Genomic DNA, 12,478 nt, shown 5'->3' with positions numbered 1-12,478 from the left:
TGGCTGCTTTCTGTTTTTGTTGTTGTGATTATTTACTAACAGCATAGTGATGCTAACATTCACCACAATATAGAAAAATATAATTACACTGTAAAGCACCCAGCTGAGTATTAGATTAACTGATTTTTTTTAAAGATCGAGCTATAAGCAAAAAATTATTTAATCCGTTTTTCGAAGTCAGCCTCCAGAACACCGTTTTAGGCCTTCGAAGATTGAAACGTTACCTTGCTTATTGTTACTATTTATTTTCACTGTAACACATCTTTTAAATAAATATTTTTGGATTAATAATATAGGGGTTAAAGGTTCCCCTTGACAAACTTGACATCTCGAAAATCCATCAAAGTTGGTGAAAATGTTGTAAAATATGAACGTGTATCGATGATACGGAGTGTCGAAAATCAGCATTTTTCGATAGCGCTTTTTTTTCAATTAATATTTATCCAGAACTTTAAAAAAGTAAAAAAAATTTCGTTTTCTCTAACCGAGCTCTGTTTGGACTAGCTAAAATTGGAGAAGCTAAAAATGTTTCGATTGATCTCGCGTTCAGTCTTCGTATGATTCCGCAATTGGCCCGGAAATGGTGCAAAGGTGGGCCCAAAATATAAACTTAAGTTGTTACAAAGAAACCTAAGTAGGGGCGGAAGAAACTCTTTTTGATTCAACAATGAATCCTAATTTTCTGATAGCTTCATGTCTCTAATACCGATGTTAAAAAGAACAAATTTAAAGGCTGCCTGGGTAAAATTTCTTTTTCTACTTGCACCTGAAAATAAGCGTGCCAAATGCAAGTAGATAGAAATATATATATAAAGGAATGTGTATTAAATGCTTAGATGGCAACCCTGATTATAAATATTCCTTTTGAGATACTGTGTATAATACCTTGCGTTTGATACGCGTTGGCGTGTATCGTATAATTAAAAAATGTTGAGTAAGTGGCAACCTCGAAAAGTATTCTTTTGTCAGAACATCAAAGCTGAAAACCATAGAATGTAAAGCAACAACTTTTGTACTAAATTTTATCCAAAAATTTTCGAGTGTTTGTGTTGAAAACTATAGTATTATTTTGAACAAATTTTAAATAGGTGGCAACGTTGTAAAGAGATCCTCAGAGGCGACTCGGACACGATGTCCATTTCTTAACTCCTTAAAATGAGTATACACAACTAAAGGGTAGATTGGTACTGTATTTTAAGCATTATATTCTTGCAATCATACTTACTAACAAACTTTTGCAATTTTGATGAAATATCGAGAAGTCTTCGAAAAATAATTGATAGCAAATCGATAAATTTTTGATAACCGACTTTTTGAAATGAAATTTTTTTTCGATAAACAATCATTACACGCCGACAAAAAAACGATAATTTGCGACAGAAAATCGTCAATTTTCGATAACATATCAATAAATAATCGATACATTTTTGATAATAAACCGTTAAATTTTTTGATACCATATAAATAATAAAATATTAATGCAAGGCCCAATAACCTCCTAAGAAATTTTACGCCGAGCTTCTCTTTCAATTTGCGTCATGCTCCTTTTTAATTTTTCTTACAAATCGATAACTTTTCGATAATAAATCGATAACAACCCGTTAACAAACCGATAACTCGCCGATAACAAATGACATCTCTCTCGCCTATAACCGGTCGATATTACATCACTAACAAACCATTCCCTTCCTTTCCTTACTTTGATTTGCTGTCTGGTTTCGCTCATATCAACTCATCCACGTACATTGTTCCCACATTATGCTAGAGTGTAGTGACTGCACTGACTTTCAAGGACTACGCTTACACTTACCTTACGCTTCCTTTCGCAAAGATGTTTACACATCAAAAACCGATTTTGCATTTGTTTAAAGTGAATTCCACAGAATTTTTTTTTTGTAGGCTCTTGCTTCACCTTTAATAATCTTCGTTAAACCAGGACATCAGCAATCGATCTAAGCCAAGCTAGCTCATCACTAGCATCAATTCCAAAATTGTAACTACGCCCTGAATGAATACTTCGCTCCGAAGGAATTTTATGCCGAGCTTCTCTTTCCATTTGCGTCGTGCTCTTTTTAATGTTTCCTACAAATTCGAAGGATGTAGGCAAATAAATTTTCTCTGAACAGCTTTTCATGGCAGAAATATACTCGGAGTGCTTCCCCAATCACTGCCGAGGGGCGACCGCGCATAGAAGAACTTTTTTGTAATTGAAAAAACTTTTTTCTTCATTTTCGGTGTTGCTTTGCCCGGGAATCGAACCCTGGACTTTCGGTGTGGCACACCACCACTAGACCACGGCTGCTGCCTTCTATGCTCCGACACGCCCAATTTAATGCTATGTAGCCTTGCCAGAACGCAACTGCTAATAGACAATACTGCCCTGCATATCAACTGGTTAGCGATGATCATCGAAGGAAATAATTTTTCTTAGCCCGAAGGCTGCAAAAGATTACCGTCAGTCAAAAACGTTAGCAACATTCTCGGATTTGAGGTTTTCCCCCACCAACTAGTCGTAGTGCCACATGTGATATCCTATTGACTCCCTCATATCAAATAACACTTTTTGTCAAACGGTCTGATTAAATATCAATTGAAAAATATGTAAAAAAAGAGCAATAATTAAATTTACAAAGCTAAGTATGTATTTACTTATTGTATATTTAATTCACATGCAAACAGCGCCATATATCAAAGAGAGCAACTAAGGCGTGGAAAATCCATGCACCAAGCGAATAATCCTAGCCGCCAACTGCAAGGACGCCAAGCGGCATTACCGCACTACTTTACAGTGGTGGCGCGAGAGCGCATGATTATATGAAAACGAGTAGGTACTTGAAAGTGATTTATGATGTTGCGACGATCATCAATCAAGTGACAAAAGTGGATATGTCACATGCGCTTACACACACATATGCATCGGCAATATACTGCATATGGGATTGTTATTGACGCTATGATAGCGAAAGGGATTAACTCGAGTGCTCGGGGAATCTATAAGTAAAAAAAGTGGACACTTAGGAGCAGCACTTTGATAAGCAAATAAACTACAAAAGATGGGAGATGAGCAAAGATTGCAACTTCACATATGTGAAAATAGTGCCATCCAAATAACCCGTGTTTCGATAGATGTACGCATTTTCTTTAATTTTTAGCAGCAGTTGAGAGTAACAGTAATTTCTTTTGTCGTTTTTTTTGCATACCTAATTTTGATCAAAGTTATAATTAAATATTTTTTTTTTGTTGTAATCATTTACCACCCGCAAATTTTGCTTTGCAATTATATTTCCTTTTACCCTGGAGGCTTGATGGCGGCTTTTCGGTTTAGAAATTTTAAACTTGCGGATTGTATCTGATTGTATGTATGTACGAGCAAAAGGATATATGTATACATTTTAATAACTTACCCTCATTTTGTATGTTTGTAGTTGCAATAAGATTATTGCTTATTATTCTTATTCCAAGGCTGGAGCAACAGAATTTTGTTATTTGATTTGATGAAGTTGATGTAGGGTGGCTTTTTAGAACATCGGCTTTTCTTCTTTTTCACTATTATGCGACTTTCATAATTCTTTTATATACAAATCTGTTTGTACATATATGAATATGAATATAAAAGTGTAAATAGTTAATTTATATTTGATTCACTGCATTCAGGGGACTTAATCTACCCACGCATATATATTTACTTGAGTTGGTTACAGTGAAGTTCTTAAATATTGGGACATACACTAAAAATGTGTTTAATGCAGAAGTCCTAAAACTGACAGCGAAAAGAAATCATAAAACTTATAGGAAAAAAGGTATACGCTTAAATTAGACACAAACTAGTCGATTTCAACTTAAAAAAAAAATTTTAAAAATCAATTTGAAGTTAGAAGAAACCCTGTGAGTAACAAATAGCAGCAGAAAATATTTGCAATTTTTTTTCAGTTATTCGTTCATTTTTTATTTTCGATAATTAAAGAAAATTGTATGAATTCTATTTGGAAAACTTTCTTCACTAAGTTCGAAATCCTTTTCGAAAACATATTTTGGTGCACTTTCAAATTTAGCAGCAAAATAGTGCAATGGGAAAAAGTGTAATTTTACTAATTTAGTAGTCAATGTTGTTGTTCTTTATATTGAGTAATGGCAGCTCTGAACAGCATTGGTGTGGTATATGGTGGTAATGTGATCCACCTTTCACCGAGTTGAAGTCTCTGCTAAAGCAACAACACATTATTATTTTTTTTTATTATTATTATTATTATTATTATTATAATTTAAATTCAACTTTAAGATAACTTTTTCAGCGCTTATTGGGAATGAAACTTACACTATTTGGTTTTTAATATAGAACAACACCAAGAAGCGTGGGTTATACACCAAAATGTATTTCTGTGTGAAAATCTTCACACTTTTTATGGAGGAAAATCTTAAACGAACGAAAAAAAATATTTTTAAAAACTGGTCCGATTTTCGAGGGAATTCAAACTTCTAGTTTGTCAGACTAACATAAATCGTACTAAGAGACTGCAACATAGAAAGTTTCATGAAATTTTAAAGCAAATTTTAAAAAGTTTCATATATATTTTTAATACTTCTCCAGTTATTAAATTTTTTCGAAAATGTTTTCGAAGTTGATTTGCATAGTCTAAAAAGCACAGCTCATACGCTTTTTAAAGAAAATAACCGGGTAATTTTTAAAATAAATTGTCTTGCAATTAATTAAATCTACACCTGTTTCTGGTTAATTAGAATACGAATTTTTTTTCATTTCATGGTATTTCCATATCGAAACTTATTTGACATGTAAATATTTTCAATTGCATAAAGATGGCAAGCTTGTAAAATTCTAGCACTTTTTGGGAGAAAAGCGGACATATAAAATGAAAATTATACGGAGATGATCGGGAAAACTATCCCTAAATATCGGCGAAAACATTTTCTAAACTGTATTGAAATAGTTCCGCTTCCAAGTGTAAACAATATCGAAAGGATCCTGATATTATACAAAAATTGTATCGAAATAATTGGGAAACAATCCAGAAATGAATAAAAAAAACACTTCCGAAGTGATGTTCAATGAAATATTGGCGATTTGATGGCCCCCCAGTTGCCTCTCATGCCAATATTGTTGTGCTAAATTCTAACAGGTGGCAACCTCTTGAGCGATAACATCAGGTAAGTAAGCTGAGAACCAACCATATATGAAATTTCAGCGTCAAGATAAAGATGTGACTATTCATACTACGGAAAATTTGTTTTTATACCGTCCAGAATGAAGTAAATTTATTTTAAAAAATTATAAGAATCATCGGATGGCAAACTTTTGCTTTTATTTGTACTTTTTTTCTTCAAATAAAAAAGGCTCCAATTTTCATTTCAATAGAAGTATGTTTTACAAATTCTAATCGTTACTTGAGTATGGCTATAAGTAGTGTTTCAAAGAGTTGTCGTGGCTACTTCGAAAACGTCTCATGTCAGAACTTTGGCCTAAAATCCTTATATCAAAAGTTTCATTGAACAACACTTCAACTGGGCAGTTGTTTCAAAAACGCCCTACACCATCATGAATCCAAAACGTTTTGAATTAAGATTTCCATGTATAACACAACATAGGATTTGAGGCAGTTTAATTTTAAACCGAATTCTGAGATACGGTGATTTAGAAACTAATTTTCAGTGAGGTAATTCTTCAAGCAAATAGTAAAATAAGGAGTTTTTTTAAAACTTCTTGATAAAGATTTTCTTTCAAGAAATGCTGAGATTGACTGTTTTCGCACTTATCAAGAACGAGGGTATTGAAATACTCACACATAAAAGTCAACTTTTGAATTGTCATGAAAACTGAGAAAAAATTTGTGGGTAATTTTCTCTGATAGTGACTGTATCTCCACTTCTAGAGACGCCACTGTATTTGCAAGCAAACAATGTGCGATTTCTCATTATTCTCAATTGCAAGTGTTTTTTGTAATTTTGCTTTGTTATTTTTACTTTTCAAAAAGTTACAAAAATATCCTTCCTATTTGCTATTGTTTGTTTTGCTGGTAGAGGATATAATTTTCATTGCCTATGTATATGCAAATTAGACTGATCGAAAAAATTTGCAAAATACTGCCACGAAATTTGAAGCTCACTTTAAGAAAGTCTTGGAAAAAGTGTTGTTTGCTTGTTTGAAACTTGTAAATATCGAAAAAGTCATTATCTTCACCTCGAGGAGCTCTATACACCTTCTAATGTTCTTCTGAGTTTCGAGGTCAAATTCCCACAATTTTGGTCTTCTACACTAGTTGTAGCCCCTAGAACTATATTTCTTTTTTGTTTTAGCAAGCTTTGAAGAAAAAAAAAAAACAGTTATATGAAGCAACTGCAGAGCGTCGACGATCATTCAAGGGAATTACGAAGTTTCTTAAGACCAAAATAATGAAACGTAAGTTTTAAAACTTTTTGATAAATAACGAAGTTGCAAACTAAAAACTATTTCGATGAAATTTACAGGGATTAATAAAAAATTCTTATCCCGAGACCCTCTCAGCATGAGTTTCATATTTGGTGGCAGTTCCTTGAAGCTTTTTTTATTTCGTAGGACAATCAACCCAGGCTAATGCTCATATATGCGTAAGTACTTTTATACATACATTCGTGGCTCTATATAAAGGACTTCCCCTCACATTTTTCCTAACTTTTTCTTCATTCACTTTTCATTGCACCCTTTGAATTAATTTAGCATTCTGCTTCATTATGTTTTAACCCTGTTGATTTACGCTGCACCTTTTCATTCAAATCTTGCAATTAACATCCCCTCGCCGCTGCGTCCTTTATGGCATACAGACTAAGTACATACGCTTCATAACGGATGCTGGAGTTAAAACAAACTACATGTTATGATTTTAACTACATTTTATATTTACGGGCTTTTATATGAAGCATTGATGTTGTTTTAAAAGTGGTTTTGTTGTAATATTGTTATTTTTATTAATTGCGGTTATTTTAGTATTGAATGTTAGAAGATTGTCGATATGAAAGATTTTTTTGTTATTTTGTAAAGTTTACCAAGCTTAGATTTTTATTAATAAAAAAAAAACTATGCGAAACAATCTCATAAATATTTTCGAAAGTTCAATGCGTTTAAAAATCTTGAAGAAAGTTTAAAAATTTTGTGAATTTTTTTGAGCAAGCGGTTTTGTAGTTCAATAAACGTTAGCATTTTAGAGTACAAGTTTTGAAGTTCCTCAAAAATTTTCATTGAATTTTTCGAAAAAGCTCGAAAATTCGAGAAGTGTTTAAAAACGTCTATAAATGTTTGAAATTTAAACTATGCAGTTAAATTCAGCTAATTTAATAGCAAATAAGCATAAGGGCCGGAGTTTGAGTTTTCTGTAGTGTCGATATATGATTAGGGCAGGTGTGTTCTTAAAATAAGTCCCAATACTGAAAGTGTGGATGGCTTGCCTATTAAATTTATAAAACTGGTACTATCCTGCATTCTTGGAACCCTTATCCACATGTTTTGTTGTTGTTGCAGCGATAATGACACTCCCCGAAGGCCTTGGGGAGCGTTATCGATGTTGATGATCCTTTGTCGGATGCATATCCGATACGTTCCGGTAACAAACGCCATTAGGTTACTAGCCCGACCATCTTCTCGGGAAAAATTCGGTATAACCGCATGAATCTTTCTAAACCGTATCGCCCTCCTACCCCCTAGGTGGAGCTTAGGCCGACAGACATTCGGCTGTTATAGAAACAGGATTCGCCACGGGTAGGTGAGGTTACAAATTGGGTGGGAAAAGCTATATATTGCGCTGGCAACCCCTTGAAATTGCTGCGCTACACAGCCCCTTGAATCAATTTGGTACCTGCCGCGGGTATATTCTAAGCCCCCTAACCCGCTGGAGGGCCATTATCCTCATCATAAACCGTGGTTTTACTACATTCTGTTTTCTCTAAAAATTCGAGTTGATTTTGAAATTTTCTAAACTGTTGCAACTCGAAACAAAATTTATTTTTATTCTTAATTTTTTTAGAAAAATAAATAAAATAATAAAAATTATAAAATTTGTTAATTAAATATAAATAAAATTATTTGCAATTTTTTCAAAAACTATACAAGTTTCTAAGACTTGAAATTTGTTTTTGTTAGACCAAACTTCATTGTACTCCAAAATTGTGTACTCAAAAAAAAAAAATCGAAGTAATCATTTTAAATTTCCAGTACTTTTGAGCCCTTCTCGAATTTTCGAATCGCATAGTTTTCATTATAATTCATTATTATTTACCTGTTTTATTAACTAAAATAAATCAAAGAAGAATAAAATTGATAAAAATATATTTCGAAGTAGTTTTCAAAAAACAATGCAAATTTTAAGTTAGACTAAATTGATTGAACAACAGCACAGCACGCTAAAAAAATTTAAGTAATTGTTTTGAAATTTTCAAAAAAATTTTTAAGTGTTTATCGAATTTTCGAATTGCATAGTTTTCGTTATCCAAGCCATTTTCATATATGTATATTCTTTAAACTTACAAAAAAAAAAACTAATAATAAAAAAATAATTAACGCAATTTTCATAATTTTAGCTGAGGACGCTACTTCTGAAGTTTTTCCAAAAAATTGGCACGAAAGTCATAAATTTTTTTGGAAATAGGGGACAAAAAAATCGCAATTTTTCTATTTTCTTGGGTACATCTTCTAGTATTAGTAATCTGTCTCGTAAAGTTTTAATATAAATAAGTCCTTCACAAAAACAAAAACGAACGCGCATTTATAACCATCAACAGGATAAATTCGGCTGACGTTGAAGTTCATTATTATGCAAATGTAGTTATATGACTTTGTCCGTAGTAAAATGCGAAATTATTATAATGACACTTTGTTTATCTTACATAGAGTTGCATAAGGGGAAGTATTTATGCTTGTGTGTTTATGCAGCGCGTAGTTGTCCTGTAGCAATAAAAACAAAGGGTGCATTTCATTTTTATTCCATTTATGTTTTCGTTTCCGCCGACTATTCATTTCTAAAATTTTTTTTGGGTGACCAGCCAAAAAGTCAACATTGTTACTATTGTCATGCTTTTATTGTAGTACTGCACAGTGGGCGCTGAACTGATGGAATGCAAATAAAATATTTGAGAAATACCTGCTCCCTTCTCTCGGATCTTTATTGCAGCTATCTATTAACTATCAGTTTTCGTTTATCGTCACACAATCGGCCGGAAAATAAACTCGTGTAAATGAAGCTTAAGTTAACACGTCACTCATCAATATCAAGTGTGGTGTTAAGTACTCAGTCAGATAGTTCGTATCGTGCGGTTAATACTATACATTCTGTACATACATATTGTGACGAATATTAGTGGCCCTAAGTGATACTCACATCACTAGTCTGATGCTAAGTAAATGAAGCCACAACAATAATAAATCAGGCAGTCACTTGTATCTACATAAACGAATCAATCATTATGTCTACACTATGTACGTACACGCAGTGGAGAGAGACGCACAAACGCATGCATATATCTTATCTGAGATACTCCGAAAAGTAGGCAATCGTCTGTGGAAGTATCACTCACATATACACGCGCATGGGCTATGCGAGAAGCTATAAAAATCGTGCATCTGTAATTATAGCTGAGAAATTTATAGCTGGTAAGCAAATAGCAAATTCTTGAAATAGAAATGCCTAGAAATATGTCAACGAGGAAACCAAAGAGTATAAAAGCAGCAGCTGAGGCAATGCGAATTAGAGTTTGATTTAAGCACGCTATCTGTCGAGAAGTAGAAGTGTTGTAATAAAGGTCATTTTGCATTATTGAATAGTGGAGTTATTTATTCAACAGTTTAGTGATTCGAACGTTAGCAGAAAGTTGTAAATAAGATGAATTTCCCAAAATTCGTTACAATTGGTGTCAGAAGAGGAATTGTTGAATAAATTCCGAAGATTGCGAATACAACTTGGACATGGCAAAGTTGAGTGAATTAAGGATCCAGCAACTGAAAAAGGAGTTGGAGAACCGTGGACTGAATACAACCGGCAATAAGATCGAACTTCAAGCACTGCTACGAGAGGTATTGGAGTTGGAAGGAATTAATGTGGACGAGTATGTCTTTTATCCTGATGTGGAAGAATCAACAAAAAAAATTGAAGAGAAAAACGAAACATCGCAGACAGTTACCAGCACAGACTTGAACACAATATTGGCTGCAATATCTGCACAAACATCGACAGTAATATCAATGTCGTCGCAAATATCATCTCAACTGGAAGACCAGAGGACACATATTGCACAAATGTCGTCAGAAATAACATCGAAGATTGAAGCACAAGAAACCCGTATCGACATCGAAACTCAACTGGAATAACAGAAGACATATGTAGCATCACAGGAGGCACATATTTCAGAAATGACGTCGCAAGTGTCATCTCAACTGGAAGACCAAAAGACATATATGGTATCTCAATTGGAAGCGCAAGAGGCACGTATATCTGAAATGTCGGCAGAAATTTGTGAACAGGTATCATCAAAAATGGAAGCGCATGATGAAAAAATGGCTCAATTTCGGGCAGAAGTAGATGATTTAAAAGGTCGTATGGAGCAGTTACAACTAAATCGCCCAACTGTTTCAGCAAGCAATCCGAAGAAAAAAACTCCATCTTTTGACGGCTCTGTTCCTTTCCAGGTGTTTAAGCTACAATTTGAGAAGACGTCAGCAGTGAACAACTGGAATGCGGATGATAAAGTAGCTGCACTGTTCATGGCATTGAAAGGGCCTACAGATGAGATCTTACAAACCATTCCAGAGGGCGAACGGAACTGTTATGAAGCATTGATCGGCGCTCTAGAGAGACGATACGGAACAGAGCATAGGAGACTAAATGGAGTTACTGAACCGTTTCCAGAGGCCTGGTGAAACATTGCAAGAGTTTGCGTCGGATGTTGAAAGGCTGGCACATATAGCGAATGCGGACGGACCCGTGGAATACACCGAAAGGGTAAAAATCCAGAGCTTTGTAAATGGCATACGGGACGTGGAAACGAAGAGAGCGACATACGCAAACCCAAAACTTACATTCACAGAAACGGTATCACATGCTCTGATTCAGGAAACTGCATCGCTTCTGTGTAAGCCAGCGTTCAAAGCACGCCGTGTGGAGGTAGAAAAGCCAGACTGGGTGAACACAATATTGGAGGTGCTGAAAGGATCGCAAAAGCGGAGTGCAAGAGTTATCAAATGCTTCAAATACGGGAAGCCCGGTCACATTGCGATCTTGATCCTAGTGGTTTCAACAGCATGGGTGGTCTTAATAACAAAGCTGGAGGGGATGAGCAAGAACGAGTAAAATATAGAGATTGAGAGCTAGCTCCAGCTATTGAATGTCCTGTGATATCTGTGTCGCAAATTGGAAGGAAATCAAGCAGTCTTACCGTCAGAGGGAATGTGGATGGCAAAGAACGTGTACTGACTGTAGATACAGGCGCATCTCATTCCTTGATTCGATTTGATTTGGTCAACAGGAGAGTAAAACCTTTACCTGGAGCAATGTTGCGTACGGTAACAGGCGAGTATAACCAAGTCCAGGGAGAATTGATATGTGAAGTCTTAATTGGGAAGGTCATGGTTCTACACAAATTCGTTGAGGCGGAGATCGTTGATGAAGTCATATTGGGAGTGGACTTTTTAGTTGACCATGACATCGGGATCGATATGCGGAGAAAGATTATACGCTATGAGAACCAGGATGTTCCACTTAACATCAGTTTGGAGAAAGGGTTCAGCAGTAAGCGAGTGCTGGTGGTGGAGATTCGACAGAGACCACAAAAGCCAAGGAAAGTAGATTGGGCAAAGATTGATGGAACGAATGGGCCAAAATAAATCAAAACCGAAGGTACCTGCGAGAGAAACACTAACATTGAAACCCCTTAATGGACGCACTAAAACGGACGAAAGAATTTCCTAGAAAGAATGCAAGGGTGGTTTCAAGCCAGGGCGCACTACTGTTGGGAAACGTCGGAACGATACTGATTATGTGAAGCCAATCCGTCAAGAGCAAGCTCTACAAAGTAGTTCATTGGCCAAACAACAGAGTGCGAAGGAACGATCCAGGATAATGAGTAGTAAGATGAAACACATGTACGACAAGAAAAATAATTCGGAAGGTTTCCGGGACGGGAGGGAGATTTGGTACTGCTATACAACCTTCATCGGCGGAAAGGTGTTCCATCCGAATCTTGGTGCAATTGGGAAGGCCCGTGCAGAGTTGTGAAGAGGATCAGTGATGTTATCTACCGCATACAAACAATTGGGAAACCACGGAATAGAAGGGTGGTTAATTTGGAGAGGCTAGCAGTGGTTAGATCGAGAAATTTGTCTGATCGGGACGATCATACTTAGGTGGAGGGCAGTTTGACGAATATTAGTGACACTAAGTGATACTCATTCTGATGCTAAGTAAATGAAGCCACAACAACAATAAAGCAGGCAGTCACTTGTACC

Source organism: Eurosta solidaginis, chromosome 5 (assembly GCF_040869045.1).
Source record: "Eurosta solidaginis isolate ZX-2024a chromosome 5, ASM4086904v1, whole genome shotgun sequence".
NCBI classification, from domain to species: Eukaryota; Metazoa; Arthropoda; class Insecta; order Diptera; family Tephritidae; genus Eurosta; species Eurosta solidaginis.
Note: the sequence above shows the minus strand (reverse complement) of the source record.